General features: G+C 43.9%; 1 non-coding gene across 1 annotated transcript; it reads right to left on the bottom strand.

Moving 5' to 3' along the window:
* Positions 1–8,655: 8,655 nt before the first annotated feature.
* TRNAC-GCA (transfer RNA cysteine (anticodon GCA)) lies at positions 8,656–8,727 on the bottom strand. Its single transcript has one exon. It is a non-coding gene; the product is annotated as a tRNA-Cys (tRNA).
* Positions 8,728–23,755: the final 15,028 nt, after the last annotated feature.

Raw genomic sequence — 23,755 nt, forward strand, 5'->3', positions numbered from 1 at the left:
GTGAGGTGAGTTCTCATCCCATCCTACATGATTCTTGTATAATGCTGGGGCTTGGGCCACTGCCCATTTCCTGGCATAAGTATATTTTAAATGTATTGGAACATTGTTGGAGAAGGCTGGCATAATGATGTCTTTGCCATGTGGGCACTCCCTGACAAATTCTCGTGGCCAGTCTCGTTCTGCTAGAAGTATATCATAACCCCTTGAAAGATGCTCCCAAAAGAGTGCTTTCACTTTTCTTGGTATGTCTCCCTCCATCCGGAGTGTTATTTCATATAACCTATGCGGAGAACTAACCCTGGTGTCTGCAGTTTCAACTTGAATGTCCTCATTCATGTCCACTGTCTCCAGAAGCCCCTTCAGGTTCTGGCAAGCTACTGTAACTTCTGCTGCACTGTCCAACATTGTCTGAGCCCATTCTCCGTTCTTGAGTTGCATTCTCAGAATCCTCTGCATGTCTGATCTTCAGACCTGCTACCTTCTTCCTGGAGAATTTAGGTTTTTGTTTGTTTTTCTGAACGTGTTGATCGTCTTTGGACTTCACGCGTTCTTCTGTGTTCTCTGACCGTCCTCTTCTTTTGGATGTCTATGATAATATCTGAAAGGTACGAGAGGAACGTGTATCAGTATCTTGATATCTGTCAGGTTTTCTCAAATTATCCCTATTCCTGAGGTTGTACCTCCTTTCAGAGGGCTCCTTTTGAGGAGACCTACCTCGGGATTGAGAACGCTTCTCTTTGGAATGCTGTTTGCTATTTTCCCACTTCTTTTTAGAAGAGGTAGGAGTGTTTTTAGGAAAGACTATACTAGGACTTTCAGACAGTTGTGGTGTAACTGTATATTTCTATTAGCTTTTGTATGTTATTAAGTAATTCCTCGTCCAACATCGATTCAATGTCAGGGTCAGGTGTGTAGCTGGCTAAAATCAGTCATGTTGCTCCTGATCTACCTAGTGGACCGAGCCTGGTAATGTGATTGTAATGTTTTAGGGCGCCTTTAAACCAGAGCTCATGCTCCTGGTATGTGAGTGGAATTTCAATATCCTTGAAAGGAATATATTCCTCAGGTGGATCATCTTCTTTGTAGAAATTAAACAAGTGTGTTACTGGATTTGATTCTGGGAATACTATCCATGAATAGAATACCTCTCTCTGGTGAGATTCATGTGCCTCTATCACAAAAACTGCTCTACCACCTCTTGGTGTTAGGCCATGTTTTATAAGTTTTAGAGTGATGGGTTTCCTTAAATTTGGATGGGTGATTATAGCATCCTCGTCGATTTCTTGAAAAACCTTTACGATTAAAGGCTGCTGTGACTTGGTCAGCCGCAGCTCCACCAGTATCGGTGTTTGTGCCGTTTTTGGTCATTGTTTAATGAAAGTTTCAGAGCAAGTTTCAAGGGAACAAAGATAAGGTGCACAATATTTTGGAACACTGTATTCTTCAATGTTGAACAAACCATACAGCTAATACATAGGATTTTTGTCCTAGTCAGCCCTGGCGGATATTATCCCTACCCACTCCAGACGTCTTATGGAGTATTATGAGTAGGGGTGTCTGAGAAAGCACGACTGAGTTACTCCAGTATCTAGCGTTAAATTAGTTCCTTACCAAACAATGGGTGCCATGTAGTGTAGTTCCTATATCCCTGATAGGCTCTGCGCATTGGAATAATATACACTATAGATTTGACATAGGACTAAGGTCAGTATGTCTCTATTGAGTACATTAAACTTAATTACTTGTGTGTGCCAGCTAACTCAGAGGTCACTAGAAACTTCTCGAATATACAAGAAGGGTTTCGTTTCTGACAACCGCATAAACATGACAACTTTCTTTCCCTTTGAGTAGGAACAGTCTCAGAACCGTGGAAACAATAGATAACAGTTTCACTCAGTCAATTGTGCATGCTTCGTTTCTACAGAGTTGCACATAAATAGAGAGACGGGCGTTTCAATAAAATGGGTTTAATGAACAGTCTTATTTCTCATGCAAGAGATATGAACTGCTACAATCGTAAGACAGGCTGCGAAGTAAATGTTCAGAGTTAGCAGTAAGATAAAATAATACTGCAATAGCATGGTTTGTAGCTATGGCATATATTTATAAAATACATACATAAATAACACAGGCTAAAAATGTGAATACTCCTCTGATGCTTCTAAATAGTTCTACTCCAGTGTACCTAACCTAAGTGTAGTACGAGGTAAGAAGTAGGTGCTGTTTCTAAAGTATAGCTAGCTATAGGTATAGTTTTGCCAAGAGTTGCCAAAAGTTTCTGTAAGTTCTAGTCTGCTCCATACCTTAGAATGTGCCAGGTTGGAATCTCTTTCCGGGACTTGATATCTAAAACCCCGCAAGGGGAGTCAGAAACACTGGAGATTGATTCTCTGCGAGGAGGATGACAGCGTCTGTTCAGTGCATCAGGCTGGGACTCGATCTCCTTCCGAACTTGCCGTGGCGAACCACAAGTAGGCAGTCGAGCAGGACCGTACCAGAACCGTGGTTTGCCGGGGCAAGTGCAGGTATATTTAGACCTTGAAGGTGTTTAGGAATGCCTGTATTGACTTAAAAGTCGGGCATCGGAACGTCATCAATGAACCCCTAAGGAATAGATGTTCATGCATACTAAATTAGTTCTTGGAGAAATCAATATCCAAGCAAGGGACATTCCTAAAGGCTTAAGAGTCTGGTTTTCCAAGAACTCATTGTGACGTGGATGAACGGATGTAGGAGACCATGCCTGTATTTGGTTAGCATGGACAATGCCTAAATAAGGGCTGTATTTTCTATGCCTAAATAAGGGCAATATGAATTGTACCTATATAAGGGCATAAATCGGGAAACCTATATACGGAATCTAAATCTACACACAACAGGGGTTTGAGCTTCAGATTTCCCAACAATCACGCTGGCATATAATGTTAAAGTACAATATTTTGTAAAGTAATCAACATTTTTGAAGACTTTCAAAACAGAGAGGGAGTGAGTGTGTGTGTTTTTTGGGAAACATTCCTCGTGAAATCCAACACACACCTCACCATACCCGACTGAAAGCACCAATGCTCATCTATATACCAGAAAATACAACAAGGGGGTGTAACTGTAAAAAAAAAAACCACACACACACACACACGCATGCCCCCCCCATTTATTCAACTTCATCATCAAAGTCACTTGTTTAAAAAACACAAAAAGATATTTATTCCCACCCCAGTTGTTCCCCTTTCCTCTCTTTCCCAGGTTTCCGCCCTTTCCCCTGGCCTCATGACTACCTTCCTGCACTTGTTAGGTCTCGTCTGAGCCAGCGCTTTAGCGCTGCTCTCGCAAGAGCTTTTGTAAAAGGGGGATCTGGAAGTGCAAACTAGTGCTTTTCAGGCCTCCAAATACAGTGCATGTGCGCCTGGCGCGTGCACCATTTGGCAGCCTGAAAGCACAAGTTTGCACTTTCAAATCCCCCGTTTACAAAAGCTCATTTCGCGGCCGCTTTGATGAGAACATCAAAGCGGCCGGAAAGTGCTCACCATTTGCCACCCCCTCCCTTATCCCACTTCCCTCACAATGGCGACAGATTGTTGTTGCTCTGCTGTGAACTTGTCGGTGTTGAGCTATCAAAGCCGCTCTCACTCTGCTTAGCCTACTAGCGCCACAAGGATGTCTGTGTCTCGCCGTCCCGGCCTTCAGTGGGAGCACAGTCGTCATATTGCACCCCAGGCAAATGACCAGTGCCTTGTCCAAGGACTCGCGCTGCACAGATGGTGCACGTTGAGTCCGTCGTAATCATACTCCTTAAATGCGGCTGCCACTACCTCTAAAACAGCCATGGGTTCGAGGCAGTCTGGCAGAGGATAATAACTCTCCCTATCTTTGATGCTTACTTGTCTTGCTTCACCTCACTTCATATATCAGCACGGCACGCGCTTCTATGACACCGTGCTTCATGTTTTTGACAGCACGTTGCAAACAATGATTGCTTATTTTGTCGCAGTTTGTTGAAGGGCCTCGCTTCCCTCGGAGCGCACACGGCCTCTGCAGCAGTGGTCCACCTCAATCCTTTGGCACCCTCTTTTCCGATACCGTACTTAATGGTTTGAGCAGCACAGTGCTAACAATGCTTGTAAATTTTAACACAGTTTGGCTAAAATAAACAGGCATTGTTAGCACTGTGCTGTCCAAAACATCAAACGCGGTAAACTAGGACACCGCCCTTCCATGTTTTGAGCAGCACAGTGGTATCGCGCGATCACTTTCACTTTTGCGTCGCAAACCTTTGTAGGTCTGGTTTACACAGCATTTGTGAAGCCCTGCGTTTACGTGTTGGCATATAATATCCAGAACTATCAGCTTTGCCAGTGCTTGTTTCTAGCGATGCTAGAATGGCTTATTGATGTTATTAGATTTGCTCAGTTACACGCATCTTTAAAAGTGAGCTTCCACTGAAAATGCAGCTATCTTTCATTTCAAATATTCAGGAGTGGTAAGATTTGTCAAGTATGTACTGTAGAGAGAATGATGCATGCAGAAATGCTAATCTCTCGACTAAGGGTCTTGTTTTATTTACATGTCGGCATCATCAAGTAACAAAAATTCGTACTGCAACCTGAAAGTACAATTCAGTCGAATAAACAGACGTTTAATTCCTGTGTAGCTTAAATTTCACACCCCTTCTATAATGGCAAGCAGATTTCTCGAACAAGCTGCCAATGCACATCATGCCTGCACGGAGATTGGCTGCATAATCTTCCCCACTTCCCCCATCCATCTTGGTCTGACCAGGCCTGCCAACCTGAGAAACGTTTTCACTGCGGGAGATGGAGGGGTTTGGACAAGGGTATTTCTTTTAGCTCACTCACTTCACTACCCAAACAGCCTGGGTGGGGAAATGGAAGGGGCATGGCAAAGGAGATGGGTGGAGCTTAGTGCCCGTTGTTACCCAAGAAGCTTACCCCGCCCCTTTATTTATGAATTTTATATAGCGCGAACTTTACCCAGAGGTTTCAGAGTCCTTACAATAACAAAACACAAAACAAAGGCCTCTGAGCTGCCTCTACTACTCTGAAAAGGATTCGGAACCCATCATGAACAAGGCGAGCGCAGAGCCTCCAACAAACGAGCTGCAGAGCACACCTACTATATGCTTACGCTTCCATACGTAAGCAAAGTATTGAAATCGTGGATACCAGTTGAATGCTAGGCCTGCCAGGTACTCTTGAGAAGTATCGTGTGGCCTAAATGCAAATTGCTGACATAATGGGTAATCAAGAATACCCTCTCTATAAGGACTGCGTCAAAGTAAAAAAAAACAGCTGGATGTTACCGCCTTGTCACCAGACTCAGGCCCTCAAGGGAACACACAAAGACGCTCCGCATGACGGTTAGAATTATAAAATATTTATTGCCTCTGCTAAAAGTCACACAACACTGTCTAAAAAAAAGTTCACAATGTGAATTGTGGCATGCCATGAGGACCAATCTTATACTGGTACAGCGAGTAAAATCCACACCTAAATCGGGTAGCATAATGCCAGCATGCCTGTACAAAGCACAATATTGTGCAACGTAAACAAAAGCAAGCATTAACTTCAAGAGACCGTTGTTTTTAGCACAATAATATGAAGTGACTGCTTGTTCCCTTGTTACAAACACCATGATCACGAGACCAAGACCCTGAGTGACAAGGACGGTTATCCTTGAGGCAGAGGCGCAACTAGAGCCAAATTTCGGGGGGAGCTGAGCAATAATTTCGGGAGGGGGTGAACTTTAAGCAATAGGCAGAGTGGAGCTGCAGGGGCTCTTAGAAGGGGTGAAACAACAGCGAGGCCTCATTAACATGCAAATGGTCTTTTAAAGACCTGTGAAGTGCTCGGGTGCGGCTGCTTTTTTGCCCGGGAAGCTGTCTCATCCCGGGCTGCCACACACGACGGGGGGGGGGGGGGGGGGCTGAAGCCCTGTGAGTCCAATGGGTGTTGCGCGCCTGCCTTGAGGTACCATTTTGCAGTGGAAGTAACAAAAAACAGGACCCCAGGACTGAACTGTGAATATGAGGGGCTGTATTACGCATGATAGCGCCGGCGCTAGTTGTTGATGTGCGCCAGAATATACGCCCGATCGCACTATGAAGGATCGGTTTATAATGGGCAGTGATGTTGGCGCAGACTTCGAGCTCTGTTTGTGTGTTTGCGTCTGTGCGCATATTGTATTAGCTCACAGACGCAAACGCACATAAACACAAACCTATTCTGGCGCACATTGACAACTAGCGCCGGCAGCGTCATGCGTAATACGGCCCCAGGAGCGCTGAATCTCAGATGAAGTTATATCGAAGCAAGCTAAAAACCCAAAAGCTTTCATGGCTGCTAGGTTTTAGGATAGCAAGGAATCCTCGCTGGCACCAAAGAGAACCACCGCTTGCTTCAGTTGCCAGCAGGGCTCTTTGATAACTAGTCCGAAGACCTTTTTATGTTGGACTAAGTTCAAAAGGTCTCCACAGCCGACCGTTTAAATGATGGCACTCCTTGGAATCTTTCCTGCCCATATTGTGATGATGTTTCCCCATTTGCTTGCATTTTGTGGATTCCATTTCGCATAAGTTTACCAGTTCTCCGCTGTTAGAGGGCTCGCACCCACAGTTATTTCAATGCACCTCTACCGGAGCCTACGGCAGAGGATCTTTCCATGCTCTGGAAATGCCAGCATAGTTCGATAAAAGCGCTTCCTTGGGGAACGGACCATCTACGCAGTTAGAAAGGAAAGCCTCATGGTTGAGCACCAATTTAACAAAGACATTTGAAACCCGAAGAGTTTGTGTTGATGCTTCAAGCTCTCGCTCGCCCATAAATGGTTACAAAGAGGATATCATCCAATGTGACATATGCTGGTAGTGATTCATGAACCTCAACATTTTACTTCTGTTTGATAAGTCAAGAAGACCTTGCAATTTATAGAGGAGGTTAACGGTATGATAATTTTGGTCCTCTTCACTCCTCATCTACCCATGTACTGCCCCCTACTCTTCTTTATTGTCATTAAGGATGCTGACTTGAAGCATTAAGTCCTGGCATGGCTACCCACCTCCGCCTGACCCAGGACCACCTCGCCTTCAGGAAGCAACTCAAGACCTGGCTGTTCCAGCAGTAGCGGACCCCCCTCCCCCAGCGCCTTGAGACCCTCTGGGTGAGTAGCGCGCTATATAAATGCGATGATTGATTGATTGATAGATCTGGAGATAGGGTTTCTCTTGTTCCATGCAACTCCCTGGTACCACATTTCCCCAGAGCAAACTTTTTTTATGGTTAGGTTTGACAAGTCATATCTTTCAGGTTGAGTATTGGGTAGGCCTGATATTTATTTATATCTATCCAGTGGGTTTAGCTCAAATATTTTTGCAACTGTTCTTAACATTGTCCTCATTGTCGGCGACCTTATCCAGTTCTGGGACCAGTCTTGGCTCATTTACTTTGCATTTAGATGTAAATAGCTTTACTTGTTTTGGCCTTGGCGCATAGGGAGATAAAGTGATTTGCCCAGAATCACAGGATGTTGAGCCTACGAGGAGGCTCAAACCTGGCCCCCTCCGCTCCAAAGTTGGCTGCTTTGGCAGTTATGCCACACCTTCTCTTTGTTATATCGACTTTAAAAAAAGAAAAAAAAACTTGTACGATGATTAAAAAATGTTAAGGGTATGTGGGCATGCCAGTGGGGGATAATGTACTGCATTGCTAAACACTTATAAGGTCCCAAAGGCGAGACCTATTGGCTATGCCAATGCTTGTTTTTTAGTGTACCAACCCCTTCTTATTCTGGCAGGACTAAAAGCCTAAATCAGCCCTGGCAAAATGTTGAAAACAGCCGCTCCCTGCAGGAGGCCACGACTAGCATCAGGGGGGCTGGGAGCGTTCACGGTAGGGTCATAGCCGCCATACATGAAAGGAGCCCTTCTCCCCCCTGGCCTGGTGCCTAGTGGAACATGCCAGAGTCACAGGGGGGCAGTCTCGCCCCCCCTACCCAGATCCTAAGGGTGACCGCTGCGTCAGAGAGGGGGACATGTTAATGTGCTATAATAAACGTGAACAACATTGAAAACTTCAAAGGGGAGGAGGCGGGGCATTCTTCCAAAGAGGAACAACAGCTGTCACATGAAGACGAACAGGCCCGCCCCTCCCTTCAGCAAGACAGCGGATTCGCACCTTGGAGGGGGGTGGAGGGCAGCACAACGCACACCCCGCTAACGAGCAGCAGTGCACCCCACAGAGGGTCGGAGTCCGCCTCCAAGGGGGATAGTGCACCCCCTCAAGGAGGTGCTGCGATGTCGGATGCGGACGGGCACTAGGACCCTGGGGATACTGGAGGAGGGAACTCAGCTGGGGCTTTATTGCTTCGTTTGTTTATGTGTGTTTTTAAAGCATTTTAACAACAAGGCGCTTAATTGTGCCTGATTCTATTTTCAAATAATTAGCTTGAACCATAAAATTATTACCTCAAGCAAAATAAATACTTTTCCTTAAACAGTCACCATGCGCGGCGCAGGATCCCGTTATATTGGAGTCTAAAGCACAAGCAAAGGCCAGAACTATAAAATCTGAACTAGTTTTCACACCAAGAACTCTTTAAAATTGAGTGTCAGCGTGAAAGAAGTAAAAAGCAAAAAAGTATTGAAGGGGACACCCGGATTTGAACCAGGGACCTCTTGATCTGCAGTCAAATGCTCTACCACTGAGCTATATCCCCGCATGTACATATAGCAGTGAGTTAGCTATATCACCAAAGTTTTAAAGATGTAGAGCTCTGACTTAACTTTGTGCTTGACCTATATTTACTCATCCTTCTCACAATTTCATCACTAAGCTATATAGCAGGGCTTCAAGGCACGCCCCAAATATGATTCATTTTCAGCTTCTGAATGTGGACTGAAAGCCTTGCTACATTGTGTTTTTTAGGTCTTGCCTGAGTGAGCGCACATGCGCTGCTAGGCGAGGCTTCTAGTAAGGGCTTTTCAACTCGCACCACACGCTTGTGCGTGTGCTTTTCTTTTCATCACACCTATTGGCCTTTGCATGCGTCTTTCTAAGAAAGACAGCACGCAATTGGCTAAAGGCGGGTGCATGTCCCGCCTTCTCTCTGCCCTGGCCTAGGAAGCTCAAGAGCGAGCAGCAGCGCCATCTGTTTCCAATTATCTTAATTGGAAACAGATGGCGGTCGCGCTGGCCCGGGTGCAAATTCCTTTTAGCGAGCGCGCGCGTACCACTCCCAGGCTTGTTTTTCTACAGGGATGGATCCTTTAAATCGAAGAGTACTCACTCTTTGCCTGCTTTTGGTCATCAGTGCCTTGTTAACATTTTTATGAAATTCATTATTTGAAGGGTAAAAAGTTATTATAGTATGTTTTTTTTTTTTTGCTTCTTTCCCCCCCCCCTCCCCCCCTTCAACCCACACACGCTAGTGGCGGATGAGACCGTGTTATGCTGTATTCGTAGTTTCGGTCTAGAAAGATAGTATAAAGTTTTTTCCGCCCACTCTAAACAATAAAGCACCTTTTTATGCCTTGTCTAATGTAAATATTTTCTAAGACTGATGTAGCCCTGGTATTGAGCTCATCACTAAAATAAACCCTGACACCCCAAATGATTATTTCTAAGAATAGAGGTATAAATTGTTGGAGAGACGGCGTGTTTGCGCAATGGTACTGTTTTCTCCCATGGTGGAATAGGCGCTGTAGGGCCTTAGACAGTTTATGCCCTACTTGCTCTATAGGATATGTGAACCTGGTGATTTGCATTTATCACCCACCTGTTGCCTTGTGATGGGCGGGGTTGACCTACTTTTGATGCTCACTTTAAGTTCTGGTAAGTGCCACTCGCTGTGGGTGGCTATCCGAGTGACAGTAATTATGGACCGGACTATTATCCCCTCTCCTAATGAGCGGTGAACCTTCAGCGAAATGAAGAGGTCGGTGTTGGTGATTGTTGTATCCCTCGGCCCCACGGGTACGCGCTGGGGAGGAGCGCACGGCGTCAAGTTCGCTGTAGGGTTGAGTTCACCTGATCTGAGCACCTGCAGCGTCTGCTAGTGAGATCAGAGTTACCGGAGCTGCCCAGGATCACAGGGCCACAGTCATGCAAAGCCGCTTCATTCAACCGCTCTTTGGTCCTTCGGCTGCGACTGTGGCCTTGAGTGTTCCCAAGCACGCGTGACCTGTTAAGTGTTACCTAATGTGTTAAGTGCTTTGGTGTTGGGGTGCGAGTTCCAGGTGCTTTGTGTCACTCTTGCTTTTTCTTTGCGCCTGCTTCTCTTTGTCCCGCTCTTCTGCCATTTATCTGTTGGGCTAAAAACATTTAACCATCACTTTTTATTATAACTTTTTAAAATGATGCACAGCAGCCACAATGCTCTACAACATAGCCAAAAGATCTGGTCCCAAAGGCGAGACCTATTGGCTATGCCAATGCTAGTCTATTTAACGTCTGGAGACGGAAGAGCATGGATGAAATGGAGCGGTGGGGTTAGTATGGCGACACCAAAGACACTCCACAGGAGGAGGGGAGGGGTTGTTTCGATTCTAAAAGTGTTAAACAGTCTGGTGGAATCAGCAGGGGGTAGCTTCAGGGGAGGTGTTTGGGGTGTTACATCACCTCCCCAATAAATGTATTTTCTGATAAATAGTTGAGTACATGATGAGTTTTGAGGCGGGTATTGTGGGACGTCAGTTTGAATTCACCAGGAACTTCTCCATACACACAGACAAAAATGTACACACACTCTCCCTCTCTTTTTTGAAATGTTTTGTTATTTTGCAAAATATTGTATTTTCTCTCTTAGTACTCCTACTACTCCCCAGCGCCTTGAGACCCTCATGGGTGAGTAGCATGCTTTACAATTCCCTGATTGATTGATTGCTTGCATTCCTCTACCTTTTTACTGCCCTTTAGGACGATCCCATGCACTCTGCTTGTCGTACATTGTATTTAAACCAGTGCTTAGTTTGTAAAAAAATTGTGACAGGGCCCTTGTCCGGAGGGCGCCATCCTTTGCCCCTGCCAGCACTGCCAATGAGTGCCAACATAACAACTAACCATCACACTCTTTGAAGAGTGACAAGTTATTCCATTTCAGGCCCCCAAAGCTATCTAAATGGCTCAGGTGACATCTATTAGTCAATTTCAATGTATAATAAATTATTAATAAACTGGTGTTGTACTCATCTCTAAATTCGGCAGACGGCGCAACCATGTTGCAGACTGTCATAAGTGCCGGTGCTTGCAATTAACAGCTGGTGCCGAGCACTGGAAACCACTGGCTCAAATTAAGCACTAATTTAAACATTATATGCCAGTGTGATTATCAGAACATCTGAAGCTCACCCCCCACCCAATTTTACTGACCAAGCTACTCCCCTAGGAATCAGGGCCGGCCTTGGGCAGGGGCGAGCTGGGCTCAAACCCAAGTCGCCAATATTCAGAGGCGCACCGCAGGGGGCTTTCTGACTTAATGTCATGCAAACAGCAGCTCACCCATCTCACTGGGTCTCAATGTGGTCCTGTTAAAGCCTTTGTAATCAGCCCTTAATGTACCTCAGTGTGTTTGTTAGCACCCCACCAACCCCCTGCCCTCCTCCCATCCTCCTCACACCTCCTACCATCACACAGCAATGACCCCCTGCGCACACAACAAATACCACATTTTCTTTCTGCCCAGGTAGCTGTCCCGGTCAATCCAATTTAGGGCCGGCCATTGGTGGAGTTACATTTCTAGATTCGCCATACTCGGTAGGAGATGGCGCTAGAGGGTGAATAAACAAAAATAACCATAGCCATAGCTGCGCAATTATCCTATCTCCAGTGGGTGGGGAGGGAACCATTGGCAAGAGGAAGGAAAAGAGAAAATGCAAAGCAAACCCTAAAATAATTAATGTTTTCAGGTTTTTAAAGATCTGATCTTTTCAGAAATATGGCATGATTATTTACTGGTAATCAACATTCTACGAGTCCTGGTCTGCCTCCTCACAGCCCTGGCAGAGTGAGCCTCTGCACCCTTCACCACAGAAGGTTCACCAAGCCAACACCACAGACATCCCCTTCCACCAAAATGGCTTTCCATCATGCCCCATAAAAGGAAGCCTCTCCGTCCCCACTTCCTGTCATGTCCAAGCTTGCTTTTTCCATTGAAACTTACATGCCTACCACTGGGGTGGATGGGGAGGGAAACTTTGTGGGTGACAAGGATGATCTCGACTCGGAGTACTGAAGATTACCGGTAGGTAACTGGGCCATTACCTCCTCGTCTGTCTTCCTTGTTCCAGTACTGACAGCGTGAGCAGATACCAAAGCTTAATCATTTGGCTTTGATTGGATCTTTGCAAGAAAAAAAGTCACACCCAGACAGGTGCAAATGAGGTTTATTCAGTTCAACCGCACTCTCATATGGCATACAGAACTGTGGAACCTAGTGAAGATGAGTCACTGCCCCACCTTATAGTGCTTCAGAAAAGTATGCAAGGTAGCCCACATGGCCACATTGCAAATATCATTAACTGAAGACTTCAGGAAAGCAGCCCACAAGGCCGCCAAATTCAAAAATCCCACTAAAAACAAAACTTTATTAGACTTATATCTCAAGTCCTTAGATCCCAAAGACTCAAGTTAGGTTTTTTGAAGTGTCTGTAACACCAGTGGAAGGTCCCAAGTAGGAACAGGGAAATAAGTCACTTGCATTTTCAGAAAAAAAATCTCAGCAGACTTACCGCCAAGGGTATCAAAATTACCAGGTGTGGATGCCCTTACAGCCGCCACTGGGTGCTGAAAATTGAAACTGCCAGTCCCAGTAGGTACCCATCTCTCAAAAAATCTAATTCTGATAACAGGTTCATTCTTCCTTCCCAGAAAATGGACTGCATGCAGAGAGAGGAGATGGCCTCCAGCTCCTAAAATGCAACATCAAACCGCCCGATGAGTGGATCACAGAATGCACCAATTCCCTGGCACCCTGTAAACAACCTAAAAAGAACGCTGAAGCTGGTAAACCCGAGGAACTCTGCCCAATCAACACTGTAAGAAACTGGAAAAAAAATGGTGATCACCATAAAGAAACTGACAAGGACACTGATAAAACAGCACTAAGATGCTACCACCAGCAGATCAGAGAAACCAAGAAGAAGGCCCTACCCGAGTGCATAGACAATAGCTCCTATATCTGTAAAGACATTTTTGTGATCATCAAAGATTTCCCCACCTAGCTCCCCCCACAAACAGCATTACCCCCTCACAAGACCTTTGCGACAATCTATCAGGATTTTCAGAAGCAAAATCAAAACCATATACAACAACTTGGGCCCCCAATTGAACCCTTACAGCCTTGCCTCCAGCCTACCCTCTAAAAACACCCAAAACACCCTGATGATATGGGAAACAATCACCAAGATAAAAACAGCCAACATCATGGGAACCATTCCCGCCAGGGCACCGTCGGACCACTGCCTGCACCACATCTACAACATGGGCATCCCCCCAATCAGCGAAGTATTCACCGTCATCCGGAACACATCCATCCATCAGTATTGGAAGTAGGGATGCAGGGGGTGCTGCAACACTCCCCAAAATAAACAAGCTGGAGTTCAAAATTAATAAGCCACAGATATTACTTTAAATTGTGTGTTTATCTAGTCACATTTGCAATGAATTCAAAGACAGAGGTCATATATCAGGCTATATCTTCTGACGAATTGCTGCTTATTCAGAAATGTGTGTTTCTCTGACTGTAAAGTGAGAGTATTTTGTTAAACTGACCTTGGTGACAATCTTGCTTGGGTACAGGGAAGGAAAGGCTGTAGGCTGTCAGTTGTGTTTTTAACACACAACATAAATACCTGGAAGTGAACTGTACACATATTTCAAAATATATTAGAAATTTTAAAAAAACAAATGAAGTCATTTAGTTCTGTAATTCTGAAGTGTGATGGAAACACAGATTTTAATAGGATCAAAATAAATCAAGACACTTGGTGACGCACAAATGATAAATATTTGCTGAAACTGGATTTTCACACGCTTTCCTTTGTGGGCTATATAGTTACACCAATAAACTGTATGTCGATGCAAATGTAATTACCATTTCAATGGAAAATGTGCTGTCTGTAAATGATAGGGAGCTCCCACACCAGTGCTACAAAATGCACCACCGGCTGCATACTACACTCATACCACTCTCCTGATGAAGGAGCGTGGCACATTTGCCACTCTTTTTTTTTTTTTGGGTGATGCTTGGATTTTTCACAATCCTGTAACTTCAGTCACAGCACAGCCACTCTAAAAACTGCTCCGGCACCATGACCACCGTGACATTTCTAGAGGCCTAGAAACATGCAGCGGTGAATACACTGCAATTAAATCCTTGGGCAGACTCCACTCACCTAGCAAACTATCGCCAAATCACCCTGCTACTCTACCCAGTCAAGATCATGGAGAAAGCCATCAAGAAGCAACGCACCCTCTACCTCGACACACGCCAACTCCTAGATGCCAAACAATCAGGTTTCAGACCAAATCACAGCATTAAGACTGTCCTCATCTCAGCAATTGACTACATCAGGATGATCCTAGACTGAGGAGAAACGAATGTATGACAATATCCCTCATGCGTTTAGGACGCATGCGTTCCTAATGTTGTCTTTTGCACAAATGCATCTTTAGGACGCATTTGTTCAGCACTCAAGTAATTTTAATGATTTGCCTTAGGAGGTGCTGGATGTTGGTATAGTGTAATTTACTATTCCAACTCCAGTCTGCGCAACACTAGTGCAGGTGTTGAATTTTAAATTCAACACCATTCCACCAATGTGCCCCCCCTAAAAACAAGTTGTTGTTACGACTTGCATGCTGAACGATTGCATGCTAATGCCGCGTTCGTTCTATTGCTGGCGCTGTGTTGGCACAGCGTGATTCTGGCTTTGTCCGAAAGGACATTTCCCGGAGAAACATCGGCCACCACCCTGCTCAACCTCTAAGCGCCTATGACATGGTCTCCCACTCCACCCTGATCAGAAGACTACATGAAATAGGCATATAAGGACCCACCCTCAATTGGATCTGCCCCTTCCTCACAGTAAGAACACAAAATGTTAGCATAACACCCTACATATCGGAAGCCAAGAGCCTCATCTGTGGAGTCTGTCAAGGATCATCTCTCAGACCGACCTTGTTCAACATCTTCATGACCCCACTGACTGACTTCAACAGATCGCACAGCATCAGCATATCTTCCTACTCAGATGACACCAAAATGATACTCTGCCTGATGGAGAAGACCCCATGACAAAAAACAGCTTTGCCACCTGCCTCACCATGGTAGCCACCTGGATGAGATCCAACTCAAGTCAAGATCAACTCGGTCAAAACTGAAGTGGCGATCTTCAGAAGGAAAGCCTCTGCTTGAGATTCTACCTGGTGGCTGGCAGACTCCGACTCTACTCCAGCCCCCCACCGCCCACGCCAGAAACTTAGGCATCATCCTGGACGACGTGCTTGACAGTTAAACACATTGACCTCCCTCTCTTTCCACATCCTGAGGATGCTGAAAAAGATCTTCATTTGACTACCAGAGAATACTAGGAAAGCAGTCACACAGGCCCTGATAACCATCAGACTTTACTAAGGCAATACAATCTATGCAGGAATCACCAAACAGCTCCAGAACAGGCTCCAAACCATCCAAAATGCTGCAGCAACACTCATCCACAATCTACTTTGCTGCACTCACATCACCCCACACCTCAAGGAACTTCACTGGCTCCCCATACACAAAGGCACTCAGTTCAAACTCCTCACAAACACATACAAAACACAACACAACACAACATAGGCCCGCCTACCTCAACAGCTGCATTCACTTCTACCAACCTCCAAGACACCTCTTCTCAGCCGGTTTCTCACTAGCACATGTACCCTGCAAATACAAAAACAAAGCTGGAGGGCATTCCTTCTCCTACACCTCCCCCAAAGCATGGAACGACCTCCCAAATCACATCAGACTCCCCCTCATCTCTTTTTGAGTTCCACAAGAACATGAAGACCTGGCTTTTCAAATAATCTCACTTGGGAGACAGCCGTCAGCCCAGCTACGAAGCACCTGGATACCCTCATGGTTGATTAGTGTGCTATACAAGTAGACATAACATCAGCATAACATCAGCATAACATAACAAAACATAGCATAGCATAACATAACATAACATCTTCTATGCCTGAGAGTATAAGGACTGCTCCCCTAAACCCCCGATGGTTGACATATGCTACGACAGCTCAGTTGTCCATCATGAGTTGTACATAATACTCTTCACAGAATGAAGAGAAGTGTAAACGTGTCGTCTGAATTGCTTTAATTTCCCTCCAATTGAACGGAAACATCTTCTGACTCACAAACCATTCCCCCCATTGTTGATTTGTTCTCCAGAATTGCTCCCCATCTTACCCCACTTGCATCTGTGGTCAGGATCTTTGGAGGTAGTGCTGCAGATCGGCGCATATAAATTCTCCCTGCTTCCACGGACAGAGTAAATCTACAGTCACACGCGCAATCACACATCATACGCTAGGGCCCAACACACTAAATTCACACTATTACTCTATCCACACTGAATATAGGAGAGAAAACCTAGACCAATCTGCATCTACAATGAGGTCAATGCGACCTTAATGTTATTGCCCTGAGTCATGATTTTAAATATAAGAAATACATTTGAAACTCAATAAATGACAAAGAATAAACACCCGACACTTGTATTCAAACAAATGCTTGTTTATCTAATTAACCAAATAGAAAGTCAATCATTAGCAAAATCGTTATTCTCATAGATACCTATTCTAGCTAAATGGGCCAGGACAGGTCTCGCGGTAAAGTCTCTCGAGCCGTCGTCCTCAGCATGGAAACGTCCAAACGTGATGACCACAAGGAAAGAATGAACGAACCCAGACCCTCTCTAGTCTAACACATTTATAGGGAAAGTTGCGAATAAAAGTTACAAACAAATGTTAGATATCCGTTGAACCACTGAGCAGAGCGAGCAGGAAAGGAAGTCTCTCAGTTACATTTAGGAAACCTCCGCTCATAAAAAATCACAAAAATAAAAAGACGGAAGAAGGAAACTCGAGTTTGCAAATGTTTCTTTCGTAAATGCTCTTCCTTGATATCTTAGCAGAGCCACCGCAGACTGGTCATTGTTCATTGTGGCTTTTCCTTGTCCAAGGACAGCTGGAATCGTTCCCAGAGCTGCTGTCCTCACGGAAAACTTTCTAACCAGGCAAAGGCTGTGGTCATGTGACTCTCGACCATGTTCAGCAAGGCCTCTCGTCAAAATTCAATCACTCGAGTGCAGGCTGTAAATGGCAGCCATCTTGTTTTAGGCCAAAACGGACCATCTTAATTAAAAGAAACACAAACAACGTTACCACATCATAATGATTGAACAGTGTTAAACCCCACTAATTCCCTTATGTGTATGTACTTATCTAGCCTTCTGCAACGCAATAAAGCATTAGTACACGTTATTTTAAACGCATAATCACAAAACAAATAGCACTTGTGACACTTATTTAATTAAACCGCACATTATTATTAAGCAACATATATGCATCCCACGTGTAATTTCTCTCATTAGTAATATTGGTTAATCCAGACAAAAACAAACTATTAATTAGTCGTTACAAATTAGTAGTTTAAAATCACAACATATAGACGAAACTGGAGCTTAAAACTCGATAAATTTTCAACAGAAAACTCTGCTCCAGCAGTAGAACCTCCAGATGAATCCCCTTGGACAGATTCTCCTGATTCAATCACACTGCAGTAGCAGGTACCCTTCTGGGCACACAGGGACTCTGCACTCATCCTCCTGTCTTTTGGAGTCCCAATAATGCAGCAGGTGATTTACTAATGGGGAAAGATGCAGTCTGCCCTTTGTTCCCAATTGGGGCTTCTTGGGCTGGAAGAGCTGAAATGCTGATATTCATTTTGCTCTCTGGGCAAACATCAGGAAGACCTTCGCCAGTTCTACTCCAAAGTGGGATTTGGCATCAGTGTTAGTCGAGATTTCTTCTTTTGGTATAGGAAAACATGTGACATTCCAGCATGCCACAATCCTCTACTACTTGCTGACAATCCTTAAAAACACAATAAGAAAAGATCAGCCAGCCATATGCATCCGCAGATTCTTTTGCGTAGCATCCACCTTTCAATACCTCATGCATGTATGTCTTCTTGCAGCGAAAGATGAACCTGCTGCTGCCACCCCCAGAGAATCAAATGAAACATCCAACAGAAGGTGTACCTGCTGCTACATCATTGATATGTTTAAGGTAAAATCCACACCTTGATTAATTTGCTCTACCAGTTTTTGAAAGTCTTTAAATAATGATTGGGAGGTGTAGTTTACAGATGTGGAGGCCCTGATCACAAAATACCAAGTCAAATATACTCTTGTCACTGCCAATTCAACCCTTTTGTCCACCTGGTCTGATGATGACACTTCTTCTGATATAAATGTACCCTGCAAGGACATCTCCACCATCAATGACCCCACTTTCATCTGAGGAGGAAAATCCTCCACTAATTCTTTCAATGGGTATCTCTTGACCAAGAAATGGGAACAGGTGTGCTTATCAACTACCTTACATTCATTTGTCAACTCTTTCCTTATAGCACCGGGAAGAGGTAGACTCTTAGGTGTTGAAGAACACCAGCTCCTTCCCCTTGGACAAATCTGCCCTTGTCCTGTTCCTTCTCCAGGTCGTGATCCTGATCAGAAAAGGTAATCCTGCACCTCTTAGGAACCACTGGGCTTTCTCTTGCATTAAAGGCTGAAGACAAAGCCTCCTGAATCATGCATTGCATATTCCCCAAAACACAGACCGCAGGATATTTTTGTTTACCCACAGGTCTTGGGTTTTAAGCAGGGGCATGATTTGGGCCTCTTACACCATCTGCGGACGGGATGAATATAACCCCATGATATGACGATTACCATAGGATGGTACCACAACTAATACTATATAAATATTGTGAATAAGCTACACTACCTTTTAAGCCCTGAAGAAGTTCCTAGGCATCCAGGAACTAAACGCGTTGGCTGATTTAAAAAAAAAAAAACTTGTGTAATATTTTGGATAAAGAATGGAAGATGATGGACTGATTCTTGCGAAATTGAAAGACTTATTTCCTGGTGCACCTTCCTTTTGAAGAATCCCCCAAAGTAGCCATTTGAGCTGGAGTCTGCCAAACCTCTTCTCTTAAGGGGCATCCAGCTTTTATGATTAGGGTCCGTTACCAGCAGTCTTTTTCTGCTGCTTCATAACTTTAGTAATTCTTTCAGGGAGAAACAATGTTGCTCTAACATTGTAACCTTCGGAAAACAAAACAGGAAGTCTCCTATCCACAAAGCAACTTAAATTCTGAGCTTGTTGAGCTTCTCATGAGACCGCCTGCCTCTTAAAATCAGGCACTGGTTGCGATACTCAATAAATGGGTTTGCGACCCTTTTCCTCTGATACACAAGCTTGGAATACCACTTCAAGTACAACTGCATTGTTTAGCAGGACCTCTATGCGCATGTTAAATAGAAACTGTTAAAACATATAGTTCCCAAAAAAAGTATTAAGACACACTGTGGAATCGAAGACGCAACATACAGGTGAGTTTCTTCCTTGAAGATTTATTAAAGGTCAACTTTACACCCCAACCAGCACAACACAACCAGCCTCTCCTCCAGTCGGTTCCAACTGCCACCGGTTCAACCTCTACATTCTGAGAACCCCATTCCTGCCTAGCATCAAGCTAGGCACCCACATGCCAAGACAAAGCTAGGATTCCACACACCTTCCCCTTATACACATATAATAAACTAACACTATTACATATGTACATAATTTTACAAAGTCTTTCAAAAAAGATGGTTTGACGACAGATCTTCGATTTCTTCTTGAAACCTCAAAAACATCTGCAGGATTTTCTGCAGCCTTCCTGCATTCCAATCTCGATTGACCAATCGTCTCCAAATTCGTCATGTTAATCTTTACAACTCTGTTCAAGTTCCATTATTTGTGATCCTCCCTTTTTACAACATTAGTGAACAATTTAAAAACTTTTAAAGACTTGCTAAACTTTGAAATACCAGTGGTTGAACCTTCCAGTTTTATTCTTACTCAATCACCAACCAAAACTTGAGTCACTTTCACACTCTTTCAACTATCAAATTCTTTTTTCATACGGTCTCCTCTATCCTCCTCCTTACTCCTGCACTTGTCTCTGTCAACCCCTCAATCCAAACCACCCTCTCTTCTCTTGTTCACACAACTGGGACAAATCATGCTATTGGGTTTCCTTATCCTGAAAAGTGTAAATGGAGACAGTCCGGTGGTAGAATGAGGCGTTTGTCTGTACATTCTACTTTATCCTGGATCTCCTTCAATCACAGTTAGCATTCATCCTTGAATGTTCTGTGGTCTCCTTCAACACTTTGTCGAACCTCTCAATGATACGATTACATTTGGGAAGATAAAAAGCTGATTTCTTATGAACCACACCCATACTTCTTAGAAATTGCTCCATTTATCTTGATGTAAATTGCACCCCAATATCGGCCAATAGTACTGAAGAACTCCCTTCTCGATCAAACAACGTCTCCAAGAATTTTGCAACAACCTTTGTTTCCAAAGAATTCACCTAAAAATGTTCTGAACAACACGTCCTGTTCCTATGGGGCCCACAATATCAAGTGAAATTTCCTACCAAGGCACCGAAGGCAACTTCTTCACCACCAATGGTTGAGTCCTGCATTTCAAAATCTTGTCACTAGTCAGACATTCAACACAGTCCCTTACTTTCCTTTCAGCCATTACAACCATACCTGGCCACCAATAATCAGTTCTTATCCTTATCTTGGTCTCTGACATTCCCTAATTACTTTCATGACCTAAGGAAATGATCCTATTTCTCAATACTGAAGGAGGAACACATTTGCTACCTCTCAAAAGTAATTCTCCACTAACTGTTAGCTCCGCTCTTACTTCCCAACATCCTTTCACACCACTGTTACAACCCTCCATCCTTGGCCATCCAGATATTGCCCACTGTTTCACTGTCTGTAGCAACTGATTCTTTTTTAATTCATCAACCCATCCTTCTTCCAAAATTGAAGATTCTCTCACCTCACAAACTTTAAGATCATCCTCACACCATATACTTTCTGCAACACCATTGTCTACTTCACTTTTACAATCATCACCACATAAACGTGATGCACAGTCTGCTAAAATAATCTTAGCACCTAGCACATATTCAACTCCAAACTCAAATTCCTGCAACATTATAACCCATTTATCAATCCTAGAAGACAAAGCATCACGACCTTTGGACATAAATATCTCCCTCAAAGGCTTGTGATTCATTTTCACCAAACATTTACTGCCCCATAAAAACCTCCACAATTTCATGACAGCCCAAAACACTTCCAAGGCTTCCTTCTCAATAACAGAATAGTGTTTCTCTGCTCATCTCAAACTCCTAGATGCAAAAAGAATAGTTCTTTCTTCACCATCTACTACTTGCAATAGAACTGTGCCCAAACCTTTCAAACTGGCATCCACCATCAATACTCTCTTTTTCCCTGGTTTAAAACAAGATAAACTGAGAGCACTTTCCAACTAAACCTTTGACACCTCAAATTCCTTTTAGCAATCCTCACTCCATACAAATTCAATCCCCTTATGTAGTAGACACACTTTTCTGCAAAGCCATCCACAAATTTCCAATAGTATTCAGCCATACCAAGAAATTCCATTAACTCCTATTTGTTTTCTGGAGGAGGCATATTGCTAATGGTGCTCATGAGTTCTTCCTTAGGACTGATAACACCGGATGATATTCAAAGACCTAGGTACTCAATGCTCTCCACATCAAATTTGCACTTCTTCAATCTGAGTGTAAGAACACAATCATCTAGTTTAGCAAGGACATCACACCATCTCTTTTCATGCTCCGCAGCCGAACTTCCAAACCTTAGCAAATCATCTTGATATATTTTAACCCCTGACACATGTCTCAAGATATCACCCATCACTCTCTGAAATACAGCAGAAGCCGAGACCATGCCAAAAGGCATCCTTACCTACTTAAATGTCCCAAACGGGGTAACAAAGGATGTAAAATCTTGAGACAAAGGATGCAAGTGAATCTGGCGACATGCAGATGATAAATCCATTGAGGAAAAATCCTTGGTGTTCCCCATGGAGCTCAACAGCCCTGATAAAATTGGATGGAGGGTATGTGTCTACGATGACAAATCGATTAGGCCTACATAAATCCACACATAATCTCACCTCCCCATTGGCCTTACTTGCCATGACAACCACTAAGACCCTTTAACCTTTTCATTAATAACCTCTCCCTCTATTCTTTCGGGCTCCCGCCACATATCTTCCCTCACTTTCAACAGTACATTCGTACTTTACAAACCTTAGGAATTGAACCTGGTTTCAGCTTTCAGAAATGCTGATACTTTTTTAAACAACCCACATTTTTTAAAAATACTTTGGGAGACAGTCGTTCATATTCCTGATTGCACTGTACCAAGTTCACCATCTGTTTCAATCTCACCGAAGGTGTTTCATTTGGATCCAAATACACGCCCAGCTCTTTTTGATGGATCCAACTGATCAAAGAATCCCATCTCATGGATACATTGATATCCCCAACCACAATCCTGTCTGCATATACAATGTCACCTACAAAATTAAAGTTTTATGGGCTCTCCATCGTAACATTTAGGTTGTATATGAGGTTTGAACATTCTTACTTTACAGGCCAACTCCTTTTCGTAGAAATGTTTCAGTATTAACATGATTTTGGCTCCTAAATCCCGTAACATGCGCACATTGCCACCATTCACACACACCACATCTAATAGACCCTCCCTTTGTTTGTCATTGACCTGAAGAACAATTAAATTGCAATCATCTTCAGACTCACACTCCATCTCTCTTACTTTGTCTTTAACACCACCTGACCTGCAATTGGAAGAAAAATGGCCTTTAAGCCCACGTTTCTTGCAAATAGCCTTCCAACCAGGACAATCTTTGCTGTTAGCTAAGTGCAATAAATTGTTGCAACAAAAACAGTGTAATTGAGGTTCTTTCTTGTACGTCTTGATTCTCACACTGCAAACGTTGTCACCATCACCCCTTTCACCCATCAGTGAATTCTTCTTGATGGTATCCACACATGCCGTTGAGTGCTCCAGCATTTTTGCTGCGAGCAACACTTCACTCAAAGTGGGTATGTTGTTCTGCCATAAAGCCTCTTTCGCTTTTTCAATCACACATCTCTCCCTCGTCGCCAGTGTGGAATCGAAGACACAACATCGAGGTGAGTTTCTTCCTTGAAGATTTATTCTAGATCAACTTCACACCCCAAGTCTCTCCTCCAGTCTGCTCCAACTGCCACTGGTTCAACCCCCTACATTCTGAGAACCGAACACGTCCCTAGCAACAAGCTAGGCACCCACATGCCAAGACAAAGCTAGGATTCCATTACGTCAACTCTAGATACCACACAAACATAGCATAAAATAAATACAAAATGTTCTTACTTAAATAGCCCAGTGGTATTGTGAACTCAAGTTACAGCAAGAAGAAGACAGGAAGGGCAGATGGAGTGGCATCCTTTTCTGAGGCATAATAGGAGGTGTGGCATGAGAAAGCCATGTTGGTGGATGCGA

Source organism: Triturus cristatus, chromosome 4_1, assembly GCF_964204655.1.
Source record: "Triturus cristatus chromosome 4_1, aTriCri1.1, whole genome shotgun sequence".
Taxonomy (NCBI): Eukaryota; Metazoa; Chordata; class Amphibia; order Caudata; family Salamandridae; genus Triturus; species Triturus cristatus.